Source organism: Cibotium barometz, chromosome 3 (genome assembly GCF_041138505.1).
Source record: "Cibotium barometz isolate CiBa-2024 chromosome 3, ASM4113850v1, whole genome shotgun sequence".
NCBI classification, from domain to species: Eukaryota; Viridiplantae; Streptophyta; class Polypodiopsida; order Cyatheales; family Cibotiaceae; genus Cibotium; species Cibotium barometz.
In genome coordinates, this window is record NC_141048.1 from 32,012,357 (window position 1) to 32,020,315 (window position 7,959).

Consider the following 7,959-nt stretch of genomic DNA (forward strand, 5'->3'; position numbering starts at 1 on the left):
TTCTCACCTTTTCACAGGTTCTCTCACATTTACAGATTCTCTTTTATAGCCTCTAACCAAGGGCTTGTTCTTGCACACACCCTATTTACTTGTATATTTCAACACCTCCCCTCAAGTGAATAATCCTAGCACACTTGGACCCTATACCAAGTTTTCTTCTTACTTGATAGTCCACGACCAGTGCGTCAAGTCCCTAAACTCATAGTCCTTGACACTCTCTCTCTCTATGTGTCCAAGGTTACTATAAGTGCCCGTGACCTTGACTAAAGTGCTCACACATACATCTACCACGTCCTACATTATCGGTGGCTCAGAGGTGGTTTTACTTTGTTGGGGCAGGTTACATTGGGTTGTGGGCTCTCTCTCTCTCTCTCTCTCTCTCTCTCTCTCTCTCTCTCTCTCTCTCTCTCTCTCTCTCAGAAAAGATGATCTGACTCCACTTCTTTAGGAGCCTCCATGAAGTTTGTCGATGTTGTTCCTTCTCCACTGGGTTTGCTGTAGTAGTCTCTTGCCATGTGTCCTGGCTTTCCAGAGTTGTGGCAAGTGAAGGTCCTTCCTCCTACTCTGCCTCTTCCTTGTCCTCATCCTCGAGAGAATCCTCCTCGTCCTCGTCCTCAAGAGAATCCTCCTCGGGTGAAGAATGCTTTTTCTTCTGCTGTTGAGTCAAGCCATTTCTTCTCTTTGCTTCTGCTCTCTTGCTCTAGTAGAGCTCCTTCTATCTCGTGTAGCTTTAATTCAGGTACATTCTTTAGTGTTGCTACAATGTTTTCATATTCACCTTTGTCCACACTCTTCAGAAGCACTGCTAGTGCCTCATCATCTTCTACCTTTTTGCCAATAGCTGTTGCTTAATGCTTTTATATCTGTTCAAGTGTGTGATTAAAGGTTCACTTTCCTTCATATCCAATTTGTAGAATTGCATTAACAGATTTATCTTTGAATTTTTAGCTTGTGTGCCAAATAATTTATTGAGTTCATCCCATGCATCTTTTGCCCATTGTATCCCTGTGATGTGATGAATGATTTCATCATTTAAACTGAGTGCAATAAGTCCCAATGCTTTTTCATTCCTGCTCTTCCACTCATTTTCCCCTCTCACCTCTAGGCATTCATCTCTTCCCACAACTAGCCCCCATAGAGTTTTCCTCATGAGTAGATACATGGTTTTTGTCTGCCATGTGTAAAATTGCTCCCCATTAAATTTGGCTATCTCTTGTGATGTACTCATGATGATGTGAAGGGGGTCTTACCTCTTGATCCAATTTCAAGATTCAAGGGCAGTGTGTCTACACTTTTACAACTCAATCTGGTGTTTAAAAGATGATTACAACAGATTTATCAGCATAAAATCACCAAAAATTACATTAAATCAAGGGTAACCAATTTATACGGAATGGTTGCAGTATCAAACCATCTCCGAATTGCAATCTAAAATTATAGGGATCTGTATCAGATACTTAATGGTTAATTTAAACTCTCAATTGTACCAAAAAATAGTGATTAGCATTGATTAATCACTGATTAGTAAATTAATCCTCTGTTTTGTGTGCAAAAAACAGAGTATGCGGAGCCTAGATCTAACGCCTTAGAGTTCAAATGAGCTTAAATCCTTTCAAGGCCATCAATAGCAATTAGTCTAGTAGAGCATTAAGCCAAGAAACACAAGATTTGACTAAACATTGAATGCTTAATCTCTATTTTACGAAAGTCACCTGCACACCTGGACCCTATACCAAGTTTTCTTCTTACTTAATAGTCTGGGCGACCAGTGCCTCAAGTCCCTAAACTCATAGTCCTTAACACTCTCTCTCTCTATGTGTCCAAGGCTACTATAAGTGCCTCAAGTCCCTAAACTCATAGTCCTTAACACTCTCTCTCTCTATGTGTCCAAGGCTACTATAAGTGCCTGTGACCTTGACTAAACTGCTCACACATACATCTACCACATGGCCTACATCATCGGTGGCTCAGAGGTGGTTTTACTTTGTTGGGACAGGCTACATTGGGTTGTGGGGTCTCTCTCTCTCTCTCTCTCTCTCTCTCTCACACACACACACACACACACAAAAGATGATCCGACTCCCCTTCTTTAGAAGCCTCCATGAAGTTTGCCGATGTCATTCCTTCTCCACTGGGTTTGTTGTAGCAGTCTCTTGCCATGTGTCCTGGCTTTCCACAGTTGTGGCAAGTGAAGGTCCTTCCTCCTACTCTGCCTATTCCTCGTCCTCTTCGTCGAGAGAATCCTCCTCGGGTGAAGAATGCTTTTTCTTCTCCTGCTGTTGAGTCGAGCCATTTCTTCTCTTTGCCTCTACTCTCTTGCTCTAGTAGAGCTCCTTCTATCTCGTGTAGCTTCAATTCAGGTACATTATTTAGTGTTGCTACAATGTTTTCATATTCACCTTTGTCCACACTCTTCAGAAGCACTGCTAGTGCCTCATCATCTTCTACCTTTTTGCCAATAGCTGCCAGTTGTTGCTTAATGCTTTTATATCTATTCAAGTGTGTGATTAAAGGTTCACTTTCCTTCATATCCAATTTGTAGGATTGCATTAACAGATTTATCTTTGAATTTTTAGCTTGTGTGCCAAATAATTTATTGAGTTCATCCCATGCATTTTTTTTCCATTGTATCCCTGTGATGTGATGAATGATTTCATCCCATGCATCTTTTGCCCATTGTATCCCTGTGATGTGATGAATGATTTCATCATTTAAACTGAGTGCAATAAGTCCCAATTTTTTTTCATTCCTGCTCTTCCACTCATTTTCCCCTCTCATCTCTGGGCATTCATCTCTTCCCTCAACTAACCCCCACAGATTTTTCCTCATGAGCAGATACATGGTTTTTGTTTGCCATGTGTAAAACTGCTCCACATTAAATTTGGCTATCTCTTGTGCTGTACTCATGATGATTTGAAGGGTGTCTTACCTCTTGATCCAATTTCAAGATTCAAGGACATTGTCTACCCTTTTACAACTCAATCTGGTGTTTAAAAGATGATTACAATAGATTTATCAGCATAAAATCACCAGAAATTACATTAAATCAAGGGTAACCAATTTGTACGGAATGGTTGGAGTATCAAACCATCTCCGAATTGCAATCTGAAGTTATAGGGATCTGTATCAGATACCTAATGGTTAATTTGAACCCTCAATTGCACCAAAAAATAGTGATTAGCATTGATTAATCACTGATTAGCAAAGTAATCCTCTGTTTTGTATGCAGAAAACAAAGTATGCGGGGAGCCTAGATCTGAGGCCTTAGAGTTCAAATGAGCTCAAATCCTTTCAAGGCCATAAATAGCAATTAGTCTAGTAGAGCATTAAGCCAAGAAACACAAGATTTGACCAAACATTGAATGCTTAATCTTTGTTTTACCAAAGTCACCTACAGATTTGATGAAGAGCATGGATCTCACTGTAGACTTGATCAAATCAAATTCTAACTTCACCAGCTTGTAGAGCGCTCTTGAAAACCCCTGGGGCTAAGAGGAATTAGACCCTTTGCATTTGATGAAGTAGAAATCTCAAATTTTCCTCAGAAAAATGATGCCTACAAATTAGCAAAAATCTCCAGCTGCACGTAGCGGTTTGACCTTCTGTTTGGATGGGCTCGAGCACAAGTGTATTAGCTAGGTTTGGCTAAAGTGGCTTGAGCTAATTTTATGTATGATGGGAGATAGAGCTCCTCCAGTAGCTGGGGGTATAGAGGGTTTGTTGAAAAAGAGGTTTAAAAATCTAATTATCTGCTAATCCTAATTAGCCAAGTGATTAGTAAGATAATGGGCTCATAAACTTGATGGATTCTAACTTGGCTTTGATACTATGTTAAAATTACAGCAATGTGATGAGCTATGGTAGATCAAATGCTAGAATCAACATTATTAACAAAGAGATTAGATGATAATTAAGACATGATTAGTGAGCAATTAATTGATAGCTTAATGTAGGCATGGATAATAAAAAACCAGCAAGTTCTCATTAGGCCAATGCCTCAATTTATAGAGTTTACATCCAAGCATCTAATCCCACTGATTTCTCCTTGATTCACTCCACCTCTTTTGCTTGATTCTCTCCACCTCTCACAGAATATCTCCACACCTCCTCAATCTCCTCATGCTACCCTTTATTCTATCCCAGTAGATTCTTCTCACCTTTTCATAGGTTCTCTCACATTTACAGATTCTCTTTTACAGCCTCTAACCAAGAGCTTGTTCCCGCACACACCCTATTTACTTGTATATTTCAACACCTCCCCTCAAGTGAATAATCCTAGCACACCTGGACCCTATACCAAGTTTTCTTCTTACTTGATAGTCTGCGAGACCAGTGCCTCAAGTCCCTAAACTCATAGTCCTTGACACTCTCTCTCTCTATGTGTCCAAGGCTACTATAAGTGCCCGTGACCTTGACTAAAGTGCTCACACATATATCTACCACATGGCCTACATCATCGGGGCGGTGGCTCAGAGGTGGTTTTACTTTGTTGGGGCAGGTTACATTGGATTGTGGGGTTTCTCTCTCTCTCTCTCTCTCTCTCTCTCTCTCTCTCTCTCTCTCTCTCTCTCAGACTCAGAAAAGATGATCCGACTCCACTTCTTTAGGAGCCTCCATGAAGTTTTCCGATGTCATTCCTTCTCCACTGGGTTTGCTGTAGCAGTCTCTTGCCATGTGTCCTGGCTTTCCACAGTTGTGGCAAGTGAAGGTCCTTCCTCCTACTTTGCCTCTTCCTCATCCTCGTCCTCGAGAGGATCCTCCTCGGGTGAAGAATGCTTTTTCTTCTCCTCCCGTTGAGACGAGCCATTTCTTCTCTTTGCCTCTGCTCTCTTGCTCTAGTAGAGCTCCTTATATATCTCGTGTAGCTTCAATTCAGGTACATTCTTTAGTGTTGCTATAATGTTTTCATATTCACCTTTGTCCACACTCTTCAGAAGCACTGCTAGTGCCTCATCATCTTCTACCTTTTTGCCAATAGCTGCCAGTTGTTGCTTAATGCTTTTATATCTGTTCAAGTGTGTGATTAAAGGTTCACTTTTCTTCATATCCAATTTGTAGGATTGCATTAAAAGATTTATCTTTGAATTTTTAGCTTGTGTGCCAAATAATTTATTGAGTTCATCCCATGCATCTTTTGCCCATTGTATCCCTGTGATGTGATGAATGATTTCATCCCATGCATCTTTTGCCCATTGTATCCCTGTGATGTGATGAATGATTTCATCATTTAAACTGAGTGCAATAAGTCCCAATGCTTTTTCATTCTTGCTCTTCCACTCATTTTTCCCTCACCTCTGGGTATTCATCTCTTCCCTCAACTAGCCCCCATAGATTTTTCCTCATGAGCACATACATGGTTGCCATGTGTAAAACTGCTCCACATTAAATTTGGCTATCTCTTGTGCTGTACTCATGATGATGTGAAGGGGGTCTTACCTCTTGATCCAATTTCAAGATTCAAGGGCATTGTCTACCCTTTTACAACTCAATCTGGTGTTTAAAAGATGATTACAACAGATTTATCAGCATAAAATCACCAGAAATTACATTAAATCAAACCAATTTGTACGGAATGGTTGGAGTATCAAACCATCTCTAAATTTCAATTTGAAGTTATAGGGATCTGTATCAGATACGTAATGGTTAATTTTAACTCTCAATCGCACCAAAAATAGTGATTAGCACTGATTAGCAAATTAATCCTCTATTTTGTGTGCAGAAAACAGAGTATGCGGGGAGCCTAGATCTGAGGCCTTAGAGTTCAAATGAGCTTAAATCCTTTCAAGGCCATCAATAGCAATTAGTCTAGTAGAGCATTAAGCCAAGAAACACAAGAATTGACCAAACATTGAATGCTTAATCTCTGTTTTACCAAAGTCACCTGCAGATTTGATGAGAAGCTTGGATCTCACTGTATACTTGATTAAATCAAATTCTAACTTCACTAGCTTGTAGAGCACCCTTGAAAACCCTTGGGGCTAAGAGGAATTAGACCCATTGCATTTGATGAAGTAGAAATCTCAATTTTTCCTCAGAAAAACTGCACCTACAAATTAGCAAAAATCTCCAGCTGCGCACAGCGGTTTGACCTTCTGTTTGGATGGGCTGGAGCACAAGTGTGTTAGCTAGGTTTGCCTAAAGTGGCTTGAGCTAATTTGATGTATGATGGGAGATAGAGCTCCTCCAGCCGCTGGGGGTACAGAGGGTTTATTGAAAAAGAGATAAAAAAATCTAATTATCTACTAATCGTAATTAGCCAAGTGATTAGCAAGATAATGGACTCATAAACTTGATGGATTCTAACCTGGCTCTAATACCATGTTAAAATTACAGCAATGTGATGAGCTATGGTAGATCAAATGCTAGAATCAACATCATTAACAAAGAGATTAGATAATAATTAAGATGTGATTAGTGAGTAATTAACTAATAGCTTAATGTAGGCATGGATAATAAAAAACCAGCAAGTTCTCATTAGTCCAATGCCTCAATTTATAGAGTTTACATCCAAGCATCTAATCCCACTGATTTCTCCTTGATTCACTCCACCTCTTTTGCTTGATTCTCTCCACCTCTCCTAGAATATATCCACACCTCCTAAATCTTCTCATGCTATCCTTTATTCTCTCCCCGTAGATTCTTCTCACCTTTTCACAGGTTCTCTCACATTTACAGATTCTCTTTTACAACCTCTAACCAAGGGCTTGTTCCCGCACACACCCTATTCACTTGTATATTTCAACATGTTACATGACATTTAGCCATAGAGAGTCCCACCCTAAGTCACGTTGGTTCAATGTTTAGTTCCTCTTTGCCTAGGAGAGTTAGTGAAGCCATGTTCACATGCAACATTCTCTTCTGGAGTATCTGTTTAGCTTTGCCTCCCTTGCCTTAGCCTCTTCTTGAGCTTGCTGGATTTTTTCTTTTGCGAGCTCCTTCCATTGTTTTCTTGCAAGAGCATCTCTTGGGTCAATGGTCCAAAATATTTTTTAAGTTTTCTCCCATTGACGTAACCCTCCATTTGTATGCCCTCAATTGTCTCAATTCTAACCGACCCCTTAGGTGTGATCTCGGACACTTGGAAGGGTCCTAGGCCTCTATACTTGAATTTCTTTTTTCTGGTGCTCCCTACACCATACATGAGGACAAGGTCCTCCGTTTCCAGTTCTTTTTGTTTTAAGTTGTTGTCAAATCAATGTTTTCTTTGTAGTTTTTCGACCATAAGTCGATGCGATGCAATTAGTATGGTCTCGTCAAGCTTCTCTAAATCGAAACAATGTTTTCTTTGTAGGTTTTCGACCATAAGTCCATGCGATGCAATTAGTATGGTCTCATCAAGCTTCTCTAAATCGATTAGCCTTTCAGCTGATGCATTTTTCGTCAGACGTTCTTGCATTGCAATCCTTAAGCTTGGAACTAGGTATTCCATAGGCGTTACTATCTCAACACCATAAGCTAGACGGAAGGGAGTGTATCCCGTCACTACCTTATATGATGTTCGGTATGCCCATAAGGATGCTGTTAGCTTATGCTCCTTCCCAGTCCGTTTGACTTGCTTCTAATGTTTTCAAGATAGTACACAAAATCTTGTTTGTACTCTCTGCTTGACCATTATTAGCATATGGATAATAAGGTGATGACTTCCGGCCGGTGGACTACTAGGAATCCAGCAAGTAAGTGATCAATTACCTCATTAATGAAATGTGAACCACAATCACTGACTAACTCTAATGGGAAGCTGAAATTCGAGATAATTTGCTTATATAAGAATTTTGCTGTTGTTTGTGAATTAGCTCGCTTAGAGGTTCTGGCTTCTACCCATTTTGTGAAATAGTCCGTGGTGGTCACCACCACGACGAATACATATCGGGCAGATGCGTCGCTGGATCAATCCCCCATTTCTTGAAAGGTTGTCTGACAATAATAGGGGTGAGTGGCATCCTGTCCCTTTGTTTGCGG